General features: G+C 41.9%; 1 protein-coding gene across 5 annotated transcripts in view; it reads left to right on the top strand.

Annotated features, from left to right (window-relative positions):
* Positions 1–15,523, top strand: part of SEMA5B (semaphorin 5B) — a 208,555-nt gene that overhangs the window by 12,575 nt on the left and 180,457 nt on the right. For 4 of the 5 annotated variants that reach the window (XM_017823570.1, XM_017823573.1, XM_017823572.1 and 1 more), the window contains exon 3: positions 7,543–7,603. The gene's annotated coding sequence lies outside the window, so the exon portion shown is untranslated. Of the gene's footprint in view, positions 1–7,542; positions 7,604–14,675; positions 14,776–15,523 lie in introns of all 5 variants that reach the window. The other variant, XM_017823571.1, reaches the window with a different exon arrangement.

The following is a 15,523-nucleotide window of genomic DNA, read 5'->3' as shown; positions in this document are numbered from 1 at the left end:
TTTAAGCCTTTTAGGATCAAATTTTCATCTTCAATATAAATCCACTGAAGGCAAGAGTTTATCTTTTACAGCTCTTGAAAGTAGAATCTAGAGCTGAGGGTTGCCTTCAAGCAGTTGTCTTCAAGCAGGGCTATCCCTGGCCCTCCTTCCATGACCTTCCATGCTTTTGATGATGGCCTTAAATTAATCGTCATAGCTGCGTGTGGAATAGGCAGGAATGAAAAGAGTTCCTAACTCCAGGATGTTCTTGCAAGCAATGAGAACTAGTGTTTGGGAGGCACCAGCCCATGAGTAGGGGTTCCCCCTTCCCCAGCTGCACCCCTGGCTTGCCATAAAATCCTTCGCAAATCACTCACCTCTGGAGGTTCAGTTTTGCTTTTGTACAGCAGGAACAATGGTTCCTTTCAGCTCTGCCTCCACAGTGGTGATTGCACAGGGCTAACAAGCAGTAATGCAGCCTTCAGGGAGCACCAGCGCTGGAGCTGCTCTAGCAAGTGTTTTGTACTGGGAGAAGAATGGATCCTTAAGATATTTAATCAACAGTTTCTGGGTATATACCCCTCCACTTCTGGATTAAATGCTCTTTGTGATTTAGGGCTTTATTATGTTCTTCTCTCTTTTGTTTATCTCATGTTCTCATCAACAGGAGCTTCACTTTAGACTATGATAAAGCACTTCAACCATGCTTTTACTGGCTATGGTTGTTAGGAAATCTTAAACATATATTTTTTTTTTTAAATAGTGACCCCATTCTCACTTTCTGAACTATCTTGACTTCTTTTAAAGGGAAGCAATAATGAATTTCCATATGAGCTATACCTTGTAAAAAGATTATCTCCATTTGCTCTTTTTAGAAAGTTTTCAGAAGGGAAGGCACTGTCCCAATGCACAGAAGCAATTTTTCTTTTCAATGGATCCTGTGACTCAAATCTAAACCTTTGCTCTCAGAGGAACACTTTTCAAATGTTTACTTACTGCTTGATTCCTGATAGGCAGTCTGGAAAAAAAAACAGATGAGGTGTTACTCTTGAAAGTTATACTGCTTTATATTGTTTGAAAGGCAGAGATTGAACTGATTTGTCTAGCAGCTTGCCTTGTCTCAGCTGGGGGAAAGAGTTCCTTTGTAGCTCAGGCTTTTATCAACAGTCCAGTAAAAGTGTTTTATATATATACATAAAAAAATCATACAACATATAAAGCCTTTTATCCCAATGGCTCTAAAGTAGTTGACAAATTTGTCAAATAATTTGTCAACTACTTTCCTCAAAAATTATCTCTTACTCCAGAAAGATATCATGGAGGTATTTCTATGTTATGTGAAATTATTCTTCCTACTAATAGCTTTTAAAGTAACAATCAGACTTGTAATGCACGAATGACAAAATTTTAATCTAAGAATTTTAGAATTCCCCTAATTTAGAATTCAGAATTCTAAGAATTTAGAATTCCCCTAATTCTCTTAGGGGATTTAATTAAACATGAAGCCACCTTCTTGTACTACTGAAGTCGGGGGAACTGATGCACAAGATTTGCTGGGCAGGAGAGAAACAGCACTGCGTGTGTGCTGTGGGTAACTGGGGGAAAAAATATATAAATAATCATACAGTGTTCTGACAGTCACTTGGTGAAAACTTCCTGTGTTCTGCAGCACAGCTGGTGTTGTACTGTTGTGTATGGACACAGATTGTTGTGTATGGGCAAAAAATGCATTATGGGGATGCCTGGTCCTCTCTGATGCCTCTGTACCCATCCTAGGCTTGGAGAGGAGCCTCTGTGCTGCCAAGAGTGAGTTGTTTTCCAGGGGCTGGTAAAGTTCCTCACAGCAATTTGCCCTTTACCTTACTGGGGACACCATGACCTTCCATGGCCACTTTTTCCATATCAGCCTTATATATGAGCAGCGTTTGCCTCTTCTGGAAGGGCTCTGGATGCACATCCCACATCCATACGCACTCTGCATCTGTTAGGCTTCATCGGAGGATCCTCTTGGCTCCTGAACCTTTCCCTTGTGCAAGTCGTGAGCAAAGCCCGTTGCAAGGTGACTGAGGGTTTCGTGATGGGATCCACAGCGTGAGTGTGTTAATGGAGTCAAGTGCTATTTATTGGCTCCAGTGTGTTTCACTGCACCCTTGGCGCGTTCACGCTTCCTGTATGAAACTTGGCTGAAGGAGTCAGAACTGCAAGACATCATCCCAAATTCCAGCTGGGATGCGTAACTTGGCTACATGACACTCTCCCCTCTTTGCCCCCCTTAACTACTTCCCATGTTAAATAGTTTCTCAGGACTCAAAGGGGAAGGGGGAAATAATCTCCAGGCCAGTGATTCTGATAAATAGAAAGATTGCATAAATAAATTAGCAATGATTAATAGTAAGAAAATGTCACTTGTCTCACTTGCCTGGAAGTTGTAGCTTGCTGAAATGACAGTCTTGCTGTTAGGGGGTTGGGATGCAGAGATTGAATGATGGGGTTAGGGATTTATTTTATATATATTTTCAAATTGAAAAAAAAGTGTGATTTATTTTCTTTTGCTGCAGCCTGCTCCAAATTTTCAGTTTTACATTAATAGCTGTGGGAACAGCAGTTCTTACTGCCATGTACTTTAGCTATTAGCACTGTGTCTGGTTTGACAGTACATCTCTCAATTTATTTTTTTTATTCCCTTGCAATCATAAAATATGTATCAGCCTTCCTTTTTAATCTCCTTTGGCATGTCCAGCTAGTTAATTTGTGTCTTTCCTTCTTTTGAATTTGATTTTTCTAACAACATATACTTAATCAGAAAAACAAACCAACTGGCTATTAAAATTTCTTAAAAAAAAATATTGAAATTTGATTGAATTCATATTTAATGGTATGATTTCTCCAGGAGCCCCTCACAGCTTTCTACCCCAAATGTTTGCTCCACTGATATTTTAATTGCTGTAATAATCAGCATTCTGAATACGAGGTCTTTCCCCTAGCTCAGTAAATCCATATCGGCTGAGTAAAGCATGTCTGTGATTTATGTGCAGATAAACAGCTTTGGATCCTGTCCAATCACTTCATCAGTTTTAATTCGGCTGCCTAATCAGTAGCAAACAGGAGGGTTGTTTTTTGTTAGTTTTTTTTGCTTTGTTTTGCTTTTAACAGGGTGTGTGTGGGAGTGCTAATACAGGGTTTGGCATATTCCCCAGAATGGCACAAATAGCTCCCCATTTCGCATCATCTTCATGTCAAAGTCAGCCCTGACTTTCTGAGAGAGTTTATAAGAAGGGGATGAGATGCCAAGCCCTGCCTTTGGGCTTTCGTTGGTATCTAAGGAACCAGGCAGATATGTAGTCTGAACAGGGAGCCTGCTCTTATCTCATAGTTTACAAAGGACATCCCTCAGATGCCTGAGAAAACTGTGTGTGTTTAGGGGTTGATGCCTTCAAAATTATTTCCACAGCATTCATGTTACTGCTGTTGCTGTTTCTCAATAGGCAGAATGACTTTGAAGGGGTCTGGGAGGTGGAGGTGACCAGTGCCTGTGGGGTGCAGCTGTGCAGGGGTAGGACAGTGCAGCCCACTCTCACCTTTGCACCTTCAACCTGTCAGCTCTGTACTCAGTACTGTAAAAGCCAGGGGCATCAAAATGACTCCACACCAAGGCTCTTCTAGCTTAAGGCTCACGACCACAGCTCCTGACCTCATTTTTGTCTACAATAACCCAACCTTCCTGTTAAGGTTAAAACATTGGACCTTTTACATTATCATCTATTAGTGCCCTGTGTCCAGAGGTGAAGTGTTCTCTCATTTATAAGCAGCCTCTGAAGGATTACAGAGAGCAACCCCATTTTGACCATCAGATCTAGGGCAAGCAATACCATCTGTAATAACAAAGCTTACCTAAAGAGCTTAGTGTGGTTTGAGTAGTAAACCATGGCTGTGTGTCTCTGAACCTTGTCAGAAATCCTAGCTGCCCTTAATTTCAGCGTGTAACTGTGCCTGGCCACTTCCTTTATGCTGGGAAACTGCAAGAGGTATTAGTAGCTGTTCTTCTGCATCTGTTTATTCTTGTTTCATAGCAGCACTTGCTATGCAGGCAGGCAGCAAGCTTGGGAAAGCTGCAATAGGCTCGGTGGCCACCCCTGGACTGTTTAGGAGGTAGGTTAATCGGGAAGAAGGCAGTGGCATTTCTACTGTATCTTCTTAGGGGCTTACATCATAACCCAGATGACACATGCTACCTGTTTTCCATGTCAGGTTAAACCTTCTCAGCTCTGTGTTTTACTCTTACCAAGAATCTTAACCAGAGCTGCTAAATTCAAACTTTTTGGCTCAGCCTTAATTCCTTGCACACACCCATAGCTGAAGGGGCTTTAATTAGACTTCTGAATCATCATGAAATTCAGAGAATTAGGCTGGGCTGGAGGGAAGGGCAGTGTATTGGGTTTGTGGCATTTTGGGATCAGTTCACAGTGCAGATGTGGGTGTCCCAAGAGGCTCTGGGCGAGGTGTTTAATCCATCTCCGTGTTGAGTTTTTTATAGCTTGCAAAAGGGCAATAACACCTCCCTGTCTTAGACTGGCAATGAAGAGAGGATAAAACCCATTAATGAAGACAAGACATTTTGACCCTGTGGTGGTTCTGGTACAGCTCCACCTCAGCTACAGCACTCACTGGGCTTTTTATGTGCAGTCCTTGGAAGATTCTTTGAAAATGGCTGTGACCATTTTTATACTCCTCTTGTGCATGGTCAGAGAAAGGCAGTGTGGCTTGTCCAGGGCTGGGCAGCAGTCAATGACAAGGTGGCAATCATGCCCCTGCCAGCAGGTCCCACTTAGCAGAGCTCAGGTGGCAGCTCTGGAGTTGGAAGCATAGGTTGGGGAGAGCAGAGATGTCACTTTCTCCTGCTCTGCAGAGAATGTGAGCCAGCCATTGCACTAGTCCCCTGGACTCCTTGCCTCAGGATGGGCAGTTTTTCCTTTTCGTTTTGGAATTCTCTGCTTTTGGCTAAGACAGCTGGGATTGGAGATGTGTGTGGAGAGGGAAGTTTGGCCATTATACTATGTTACTTATATAATCCTGCTTCTTTTTAATGGATGACAGCACTGCAGAGGGACTACCAGGCTTGGGATTCTCCTAGCTTTGACTTAGCAGTCTGTAGGTTTGGTTCTCTTAACCTCAACAGGAGCTCTGAGCATTCCTGTTAAAATTAATGTGAAACAAACTTCCAGAGTCCTGAAAGGTGAAGACTATCCCATCTGTCTGTCTGTTGCTTTAACGGAGAGGTAGGAAAGGTTTCATGTGTAACCTGAGAGGGAATTTAAACATCTGAGAAGAAATTTCAGGAGAAGACTCAGTTTCTTGCAGATCAAAGGCTGAGTTTAGGGAATCCTCTATTTTCTGGCCAAAAGGGAGCTATCGTGTTTAGAGAGGCAGGGTGTAGACCAAAATCCTTCTGGTGATGAAACCTAGAGTTTGTGCTGACTGGTGGCTTACGTTTTATAAAAGACTACCTTTCAGTCCTGGAGGTTTGAGCTAACAGATGCATCTTGTTTTCTTACAAGCTGGTATGCTGGTCTCTGAGCTGCCTCCTGGGATATCACCAAAGAAGCATTTCCACTGTTACCATTTTAAAGAGCAAAGGTCAGCTGGTAGTGAAGGCTGACTCCTTCTGCTGGGTGCTCTTTAGTTGTCCCACCTTCAGGATTCAGCCCTGTCAGAAGAGCTGCAGAAATTTTCACATCTTCATCCGTTTCCTATGATTTCTTCCATGAGGAAAGACTGATAGGAGAAGGAAGGAAGGAAATGTGAGAGTCTATATGCGTGTTAGTCTTAATATGTTGAAAGAGGGGACTGTGAGAGCATTTTCAGGGTTATGGAAATGTGATGAATGATGCTTCTTGAAGAAAACAATTGCTTCAGTCCTCTCAGTGAACTGTGTGACTGGTTCCTCTGTTTCTGCAGTTTGGGTTTTTTTCAGATGGTGCTATATTTACTATGACTTTTTTTTTTTCAATTTCCCCTTTTCTCTCCTTTTCCCTTTTCCCCTTTTCTTTTTCCTTATTCGTACTATATAAAAGCCATTGTTCAAAGAAGAATTACCAGAGTGGTAAGAGGTCTGCCTGTGGCTGAAGTCTGATGGCCTGTCCCTGAGTGCAGCACCTTAACATACAGAAGTCCTCTAGCCTTATATAGAGTTTTGACAGACCAGCTACCAGTTTCCCTGAGAAAAAAAAAGTTTTGTCTTTTTAGTATCTCTATTCCTTTTCTGTGATGTAGAGTTAACAGCATGTGCTCCTTCTCAGGAGCACAGTGAGGAAAAACCCATCTGGTTTGTGAATGCTCAGACATTGCTCTAATGGAAGCCATGTAAATAACTAGATAAATTATTTCAGTGGGATTGTCTGTCGAGCGTAATAGGTACCAGGGTCAGAATCTCTTAGCAATGATTCATTTCTTTCTGGCTGAGTGGGATTTGTGCTCACAAGCCATTGTACAGAAGCAGCTTCTGATTTTTACTTTCTCTGTCTTTTCCCTGCCTACACTTTGAGCTCCTTGATCTCTCGCTGGTTGGCTCCAGGGAGCAGAGACTACCATGGTCAGTGTCTGCACCGTGTTTAGTGTGGAGTTCAGGCCCAGGGTAGGCTCTGTGGTGCTGTCATAACACAAACTGAAGGATAAATTATTAAAAAATAATCTAGAATTTGTTATAATTTATCATAATTTTTGCCTCTTTCCTTTCATGAGGTTGTGGTAGAATTGTGGGTTTTAATTGTGGGATAAGACATAAGGGTGAAAATAATAAAAATAACCTTTCAGGTGTGGGTTGCTTGAGCAAATTCGTTCATTCTGAGCTTTGCTTTTGGTGTTTCAAAGAGGGGGGATATGGGCTCATAGCTGGTGTGCCAGCTCTCTGCCCTGCCAGGTTTGCTATGAGGGCAGGGGCAAATTGTGTAGGATGCATTTACATGTCTTCATCTGGCTGCAGCTCCTGGATTGACTTGAACAGTTTCAATAGGTCTTCACTAACCTGAGTGCATCAGTCAGTAGTTCTGCTGTCAGAATGGAAAGTGCAGTGAACTCAGGCAGGGGTGAATGATGAGGCAGAGTGATGGCTGGTGGGGACGGGAATGTTCTCAAACAGAGCACTGCAGTGAGCAATAAGATGTGTGCTTACAGCCCACATTTCTCACTGGTGCAAATCTCCCACTTGGAAACTGGGACAAGAGTGGTTCCTTCCATGAGCATTCAGGATCATGAAAAGTTCAGACAGGGCTGCACAATTTCTGAGTTAGATTGATTGTGTTAAAATATTTATTGTTTCTACAGACATTTGCTGCTAGCATATATACAGACTAGGAGGTTTTCAAAAAGCAAATGATTGCAGGTGAAGCAAGTTCGGAAGCAACCTTCAGATGAGCATTAAGGAAAATTTTTACACTGCTTCGTGGTTAAAGTTGAAAAATATTTTCATTACATTTTGTTTCCAAATAATGTCAAAATTCTTTCCCATCAGATAGAAGATGTAGTTAGAAATATCCACTGAAGACTTGTTTTCTGATGTTTCCACAGGTCACTAAGGATTTTCCCTGGAGCATGACTTTGAATATGACACTTCAGTAATGCAGAAGCTGTAAGTAAATAATATCTTGTTTGCAACCCTTCTTTAAGAGCCGTGTTTACACTCTTTCCAGAGCTTTGCTGGAACTCATTTTTGCTAGACTTTATCTACCATGCAACAAGCTTACAAGGAAGTGACTGGAAGATGACGTGGTTTTAAAGTGAATTGTGCCATTTTCGGCGCTTTGCTTTATTAGCTTCTTGTTTAATTTCAGAATTCCAGTAATGGTTGCTTAATCTGCAGGAAGAAAGCTCAAGACATCTGTCAGTATTGCAGGCAATGCCACAAGCAGACAAAAATAAAAATACCTCATTAGCGTAGATTATCAGTGAATAAAATGCAATGATACATTACCAAAAGCTGACATGCAAATCGGCACAGGACAAAGGCCAAGAACCTTACTTTTCTTGTTATATCACTAATTAAAAAGGCTTACTAGAAGCTGAACAAATGAACCCAAGGGGCTGCTGACCTGATCATGTATTTGATGGCCTTTGGTAGCTTGATGTCAGAGTTCAGTGTCTGAGGAATCTTATCACAGAGGTAAGCCTTTGTGCAATTCCTGGTTGTGAATGCTTGAAAAAGATATAGTTTCCTTCTCTTCCTCAACTTTTTTCCCATCTTTTTCTAAGGTGAATTAGTAAGCTGCTAATTTTGGTATCTCTTTTCTGAATTCTGCATTGTTTTTGCTAATGAATTCTCTCAGATCTGCTCAATTTCCATTTAATTCCAGTCAGCTACTCAACATCCAAACCTTTTGTAATAGAGAGAGTGCTAATTTTTTCGTTTATTTCAATGGCCTTTCGTCAGGTGTTATCATATAACTCAATCATTCAGCATTGGAATTTGTAATTTAATCAATAAAAGAAGGCCATTTTTCTCTAGGAACTGTAGTTTGCACTCAATAGCTGCACACACTGGTGGCTATATGTGCCTGAAAAGTAGCAAGGAAAAGAGATGCCACTATTTTAGAATTAATAGATCTAATTATTTCATGAGTACACTCATCTCGCAAAATCTAGAGGGAGAATCATGGATGTTACTCAAGTTGCTATGACAAGCACCTTGTATGGGTATTGGCAACCCTGTACATGAGCAGTACTGTTCACATAAGCAGTTTGATATCAAGAGATACACCAACAGAAGAAACTGTGCTGTGCGAGGTCCTTTCCATCCTTTCTGTTCACATGACTTTTATTGCACTGCTGTTGCTTTAGACAAGTGCAAGGGTGGTGTCAGGCCTGCCTTGATGTGATCACTGACAGGCTCAAAGCTTTGAGCACAGGGATCTCCCTGGCCTCAGTAAAAGGTGTCTGTGGCCTGTGAACCTGCTCTGTCTCTGCCTCTGGGTTTGCTTCGACTGCTTCTGCTGCCCCAAGGGAGGGGATGGTACTGTGCTTGCTGGGCAGGATGAGGGGATGGCTATTCATTGCTGGCACTGAGAGCTCTCCTGGTTTCCTGCCCTGGCCCATCTGAGACGTGTGGTGTCTGGAAGAGCATCTCTGCTAATTCTGCTGGAGGTGTAAATTTTGCCCCAGGGATGAGGTTTGTTTTGCATTCAGCCTCTGGAAGGCAACATGCCTTTTTCATCCTGCCAAGCAGCTTTGGGCAAGGCCTGAGGGGGAGATTAAATGCCCCGCTGGAGAAGCACTTGTGGTGGGTCACAGCTGGGAGTCTTTCCTTGGCTCCTTGGCTTCTCAGTGAAATAGCCTGGACAGGTCTCAAATATCAGGTCTCTGAAGAGTCAGCCATGGTTTTGCTGATAAATTGCTTATAAGTATCGTGGTCTCAACTTGGCAAGGTCTGCAACACTCAAGATGAAAGGTATCAAAACTATTCATTCAGAAAATGGTAATATTTAAAATTACAGTAAATTGTTTGGTGTATAAGGGATATCAAAATGCCGCTTTGCTTATGTCTCTCCCAAAGCCTGGTTGCTAGTGCCATAGCCACATTTTCTGCAAATAAAATGTTGAGCCAGCCATTGGTACACACATCTGGTGGGATTTTTAGAACATGTTTTGTAGTTGAAACAGGCACATTAGTAAAGAAAGGCTTAATAATACAACATTTTGGAGAATTTTTAATATGTAGGGTGTGGCATTTGGCTTGAAGATTTTAGAACTCCCCTTGAGTGCTACTCCAGATTGAATAAACAGGTATTTAGAGAGTCTTCAGGTACTTCTTTTCCACCTGGGTTGACCGACTTTTCCTGTGGTAAGCACATAATTTCATAAGACAGTGTAAGACAATCAGCTGATAAACTCCACAGCAACCACCAAAACAACACCCTAAACACTCTGTAGCAAAAGCTGTCACATAATTGCAATAGAGACGTCAGGGTTTGTTAAGTGTTGAACATCATGAATTGAAGAATGCCTGGACAAGCGTTGCATTGGAATTGACTGCCCAGGGAGGTGGTAGAGTCACCATCCTTGGAGTTGTTCAGGAAACTACTGGACATGGTACTCAGTGCCATGTTCTAGTTGACAAGTTGGAGATCAGTCAGAGGTTGGACTTGATGACCTTAGAGGTCTTTTCCAACCTAGATGATTCTTTGATTCTGTGTGATTCTGTGATTGAAATGTCTTGGTCCTAAATTCTCAGCAATTCTGCCTTCCTGCAGCCCTCTTGAATTCAAGTCCTGTTCCTGCTTTGCACAGCCATACCAGAAATTTTTGGACAAGGAACATATGCAGTGTGCCAATCAGACAGCTACAAAATCTACAGAACTGCAACTGGCTGACAAATCTCTCCCTCTGCCCTTGAATAATACCATAGAAGCCTTTTTTTGTATGAGCAATGTTGTAAATATTGTTCATCTTTTTTTCATAATGCTATGTTTAAGTCTATTTCCAACTTTTCAACAGTGCCAAAGGATTACCAAACGTACCATATGATTGCTTATGATCTCTGATTCCTTCTGGTGCCCTCCAAATAATGTCATTAAAGCCTGTTGCGTCTGGCCAAATATGAGAGCAGAATTTCTCCCACTGAGTAACTTAATGTGCTGTATTTGAAGATTGACTTTCAAAGCAACAACGTTTTGACTGGCCAAAGCAATCAGTGTTTTGTGTGGCCAGGCAGCCTAGGGAACCCTGCTGTAAGAAGTGAAAAGCTTTCTTATGAGGACTGTGGTTGAAGGCGTTTCTTGGGATTGTCTTAGCACTCAAGAGCTCAATGCTTTGTGGAACTGGAGCATCTTCAGAAGTAAGCAATGGCACATGCAGACTGCCCCTCTGTCCTTCCCACATTAATGACTTCCTTTTTTTTACCTAAAAAAGAGAAAATATGTAGTTATAGTTTAGTCTTGCTTTACAGTGGTATTTTGCACAAAATCATGCAGGTGTATAGTACGTCCAAAAATATTTACATATATGTTCATTAATATTTCTCCACTAATATCCCTTGCTTTTAAGTTGCTAAAACATTCTGAAACACTTGGTTTGTTTTTTCTGTCCTGCTCCCTGCACCAAATCACTCATTCTAGTGATTCAATGCAGATCAGGAATTTTGGGGGGGAAAAAGAACGTTGCAGCCAGTTTTAGCTCATCTCTTAAAGGTTGTTGGGTTTTGCTTCCACAGATTTTGAATTCAACAGGCTGCAGAAGGACTGGGTGTCATTTAGCTATTAAAGATTTTTGTTTTCCTGCTTATTGTGAAGTAGCATCATTAACACAGGGAAATTACCATGCTTCACTGTGCTGTGTCCATGGTACATTAGAGGCCCTTTTCCATTGGTAAAGCTGAGTCTATTCTTCTGTAAAATCAGGGTCCCATTGGCAGTTCTTTGGCTAGTGAGACAGAGGGACTATTTATTGAGAAGAAGAGTGGTCTAATAAAGGGGAAGAAGTTGAACGTGACAGCAGAATGTTGATTTATAAATCAGTCCATCTTTGGGCCAAAATATTCATCCATTTTCAGAGGGCCAGGGAGAAAGAGGACGGCAGTTTTGGGGTAAATGAGCAACACAGTTTTTCCAAAGGGCATTTTAGAAAAGTCAAGCACTCAATCCATTTCTCTTCCCTATACCAAGTGCTGTGCTTTCAGGCTAGTGGAAACTGGTTGTATTGCTTAATTTTCTTCTTTGAAATGGCATATTGGCTTTTGGTGGAGAAATTGGACTTTTGCTTGAATATGTCTGTATTTTACAAATAGCTTTTTAGTTTAATAAGATGAAACCAATTAGCCAGAAAAGTCATTGCCAATGGATTTTACAAGTACATAAAAATATATTGCTTTTTCTTGAAACATTTCATCACCCTTTTAAATGTTCTTTTTTCTTTCCTTTGCCACCAGCAACAAGCAACTGTGATGAATTTGTGCCCTCATACCTTTTCCTGAAAACGTTGATCTTTGGCCCTGATTGTGTATGTGTGTGTAGGGGGGGTTGTAGACATGTGCATATGTATCTATTTATTTCTGTTGTTTATTTCTTGCCCCAGTGTTCAGTGTGTTTAACTTGTGGCCTGAGGTAAAACAGAGCACACAAGCTATAAAAAGTGGGGCTATAAAAAGTTATTCTTAAAAGGTTACTTGAAGTGGCACAGGACCCAAGGGCTAATGAGCAATCTCTCAAAGCCAGATGTTAAGGCTGAAACATTTGGCACAGCAGAGACACTGAAGAAGGCAGTAGCACCTGGTTGTTACCCCACTGCATCCCTGGGAGAGGACATGTCTCCTGGAAACTCTTCTGAGGTCCCTCATTATTCCAGCTTTGCCTTGCAGCTGAGGGGGGGGACAGAGACCCACGGTCCTTCAGTGGCATGGAGCTCTGTGGAAATGAGTTCTGGCCTCTGCCTGCCTGTCTCTGAACAGTATTGCTCACTTAATCACCTATAGCAATATTTTACTTGGAGGGAATTCTAACATGAGGCCCTGCCAGCCTCCTCTACCCCTAAATTTCCATCAACTCCCTGCCTGCAAGAGGGCTGGGGAACACGCAAGGCATAGGCGCATGATGAGGAACTATAGGATTTCTATCTCCATTACCTCAGCCTTCCCCATTCCCTTGTAGCCTTGCCTTCTGGTTAAAATGGAAAGGATATTTATTAACTTCTGTGAGCGTGTGGGGCGGTAACCAGGCAGGCATTGCCTTGAGATGACACGGTTTTCTCTGCTCTCATCAACTCTGTAAACTGAAGCATAAAGAATCTGCTTTGATCTCTGATAGCTTTGCTGGTTTGCTTTAGTTACCAGCTGATACAGAGATGACTAAAACATGGTACTTTGGGGTGAAATAGGGTGTCAGCCCAAGTACATGGCATATGACACACAAAATTAGCTGTTGCAAACAGACATCTCTGTTCACATCAGCTTTGCCCAATCCTTCAAGAAAACATATGTGTCATCTGAAAGAAAAACAAACACTAAATTTGGGCAATAGGGAAGGCTTTAATTCTCTTCTCCTGCAAGCAATGGGAGTGCCCTGCAGGACAGTGCCCTGCAGGACAGTGCCCTTTTTGTATCCTTGCTTCCATTTAGCAGTGGTTCTCACATTTTAAAAGTAGGTCTAGATATTTTACCAGCAGCCTGACATCATTACTAAGGCTCTGCATATTTACTATATAACTGGTGATCTAGTTGAAGGAAATTATTACATGAGGACTTTAAAGTAGATACCCCTTTCAATGGAGTGTGAACTTCAGCACAAACCAAACAGCTGCTTCGAGTCCTCCTGGATTTGTGAAACTCTCCCATTAGCCACACCAAGTTGTGAATGATGCTGCCCTTCAAAAAGCCAGGACAGCCCAACACCTCCTTCCAGTAGCTGTGGTGTGAGTAGCACGTGCTGGTTTACATCCAAGCTCTTCTGCTGTTTATTTAATTCTCACCTGCTTTTTAGCATGTCTTGAATTCCTAGCCTGTCCTTCATATTAAAATGACCTTATTCCTCTAGGGAAACCTCCGTTTCAAACAAATGGTACCAGCACCAAACAACTACTTTGTGGTATCCAGTTTTGTCCTGCATTTGTTTTAAAGCTTCCCAGGAACCCTTGGCTACTTCGTACAAACTGTTAACTTGAGGGTAATAATTTTGTCTGGGTTTTGTCACAGAAATTCAATTAAGGAGGATTATGAACACAGTTGTAGGCCTGTTTCATTTACAGTTGCAAATGAAACCCAGGCCACACACTGATCGTTTATATAGGAAAGGAGATGCTGTGTAGTTTTGAGTGGCCGAATTACCTGCATGTTCCTTTGTGTGGCTTCACTTATTGCAGAAAGGAGGGGAGTGAGACTTGCAAAATGAACAAAAAAGTAGTAGAAAGGCGGGAAAGAAATCACCAAGAGAAAAACTACCCCCACTGCTTTTCCCTAGGAGGCACACATCCCTTCTGCACATAATAAACTCCACAGGGAATTTCTTCCTCCTTAGAAAACATTTCCCAAAGGGCAGGAGCGAGTAGTCCTTTATTTATTTATTTATTGTTAACAAAGAGCAATATTCTGTTTTCATGGCCTTGGTTTGGCTCCAAGTCCCAGAGCCACCAGGGACAAGGCATACGGTTTCACTTTTTTTTTAGTTCTTATTTCTAGGCTGTGAAAGCCAACTTTTTAATTCCTTTTTTCTCTTTTCAAGTTTTTCTGCAAGCAGCTGAATTCCCCAGGTAGGAAAGGGGAGAGGAGGGGGAAGGGAAGATGCTTACCATATTGGAGCAAAACGATAGCTGCTGCAGAGGCTAGCTCCAGGTGGAAGCAGCGTGTTTGAAGGGAATTTGTTTATTTGGGGGATACCTTTTTAAGTTAGGAAAGGCAAAACAAAGGCAAAACTTGTCTTGATGTCCTCTGATGAAATGTTTGTGTTTGTAGAGGAGCAATATATCTCAGCTTTGCTTTGCAACAATAAACTTGGGAATTACTTTGCACTGCTCTGGAGATACATGAAGGGCAACTGCACTTGGGTCACCTCATTCTTCTTATGCAAGCTTTGTCCCACAGCTTTGGGCTCTGTCCTCTAACCTTTTGGCTGGGAAATCCCATACCGATTTCCCTGAGGTATTGCCTGCCTGAAGATATGGAGGATAAGGCTTAACTTCCATCTACTGATTTTTATTCATAAGGAGTTATCACCGTTTTGCAGATGGGGAAGAGAGAGGTGCTCGAAGGTGGAATTGCAGCTCCAACTGAGTCAAGAATAGGCACAGTCCCAGGCTGTTCCCTGTATGAAGTATTTCCTGCTGGTGAGTGCTGCAGTGTCTGCTAAGGGACCTACACCTTTGGTTAGAGCTCTCTCCAAGCATACTCTGTTTAACAACTTGTTTTCCTCTTGTTTCTTGCTTTCTTCCTGATCCTTCAATTCTAGTAAGGACTATACTGTCCTTACTGTGGTTTCAACTATGTGCTTAAGAGGCTTACTGAATTCTTCACCAGATGAGGAGAAGTAAGCGCTTTAGTTTCTAGCTTTAGATCAGATACTGTTTCTGTACATCTCTCTATACAGCATTGGCACTGTTGCAGACTGAAAGGAAGCAGGCAGCTTATTAACTCTCAAAAACTTCAGCAAAATTCACTGTAAGTGTTGCAGTGAAGTGTGAACAATATCTACTTTTGCCCCACATCTAGGGCAGTTCATCCTGTGGTGAGGAGCTGCTACAGCAATTTGAATTTCTCAGTTGTTTTGTGGTAGAGTTGTTTTGTGTCAAACCAAACTTCTTGTTGAAGTAAAACCTGGATGAAAAGAATGAAAGGCCTTGTGTAAAGGACGATCTGTGAGTCTCTTGCTTTTTGGGCACCTTTTCTGAAGAAGTTAGGACAACTGAAATCAGTATCCTCAGCAGCTTTCAGTCCAGGTGAACATGGCTTTATGAAGAGTATTATTACTCAATGGATTTGAGTCTGAGTAACCTTGCAGAAGTCAAGGGATTCATGCTGGCACAAAAATAGTGAGGGAGAAAAAGAGGAGGATTAGGATTTTGCATAACTATCATA

This window comes from Lepidothrix coronata, unplaced genomic scaffold, assembly GCF_001604755.1.
Source record: "Lepidothrix coronata isolate B3197 unplaced genomic scaffold, Lepidothrix_coronata-1.0 Scaffold103, whole genome shotgun sequence".
NCBI lineage: Eukaryota > Metazoa > Chordata > Aves > Passeriformes > Pipridae > Lepidothrix > Lepidothrix coronata.
Note: the sequence above shows the minus strand (reverse complement) of the source record. Positions and strands in the feature narration are given on the sequence as shown.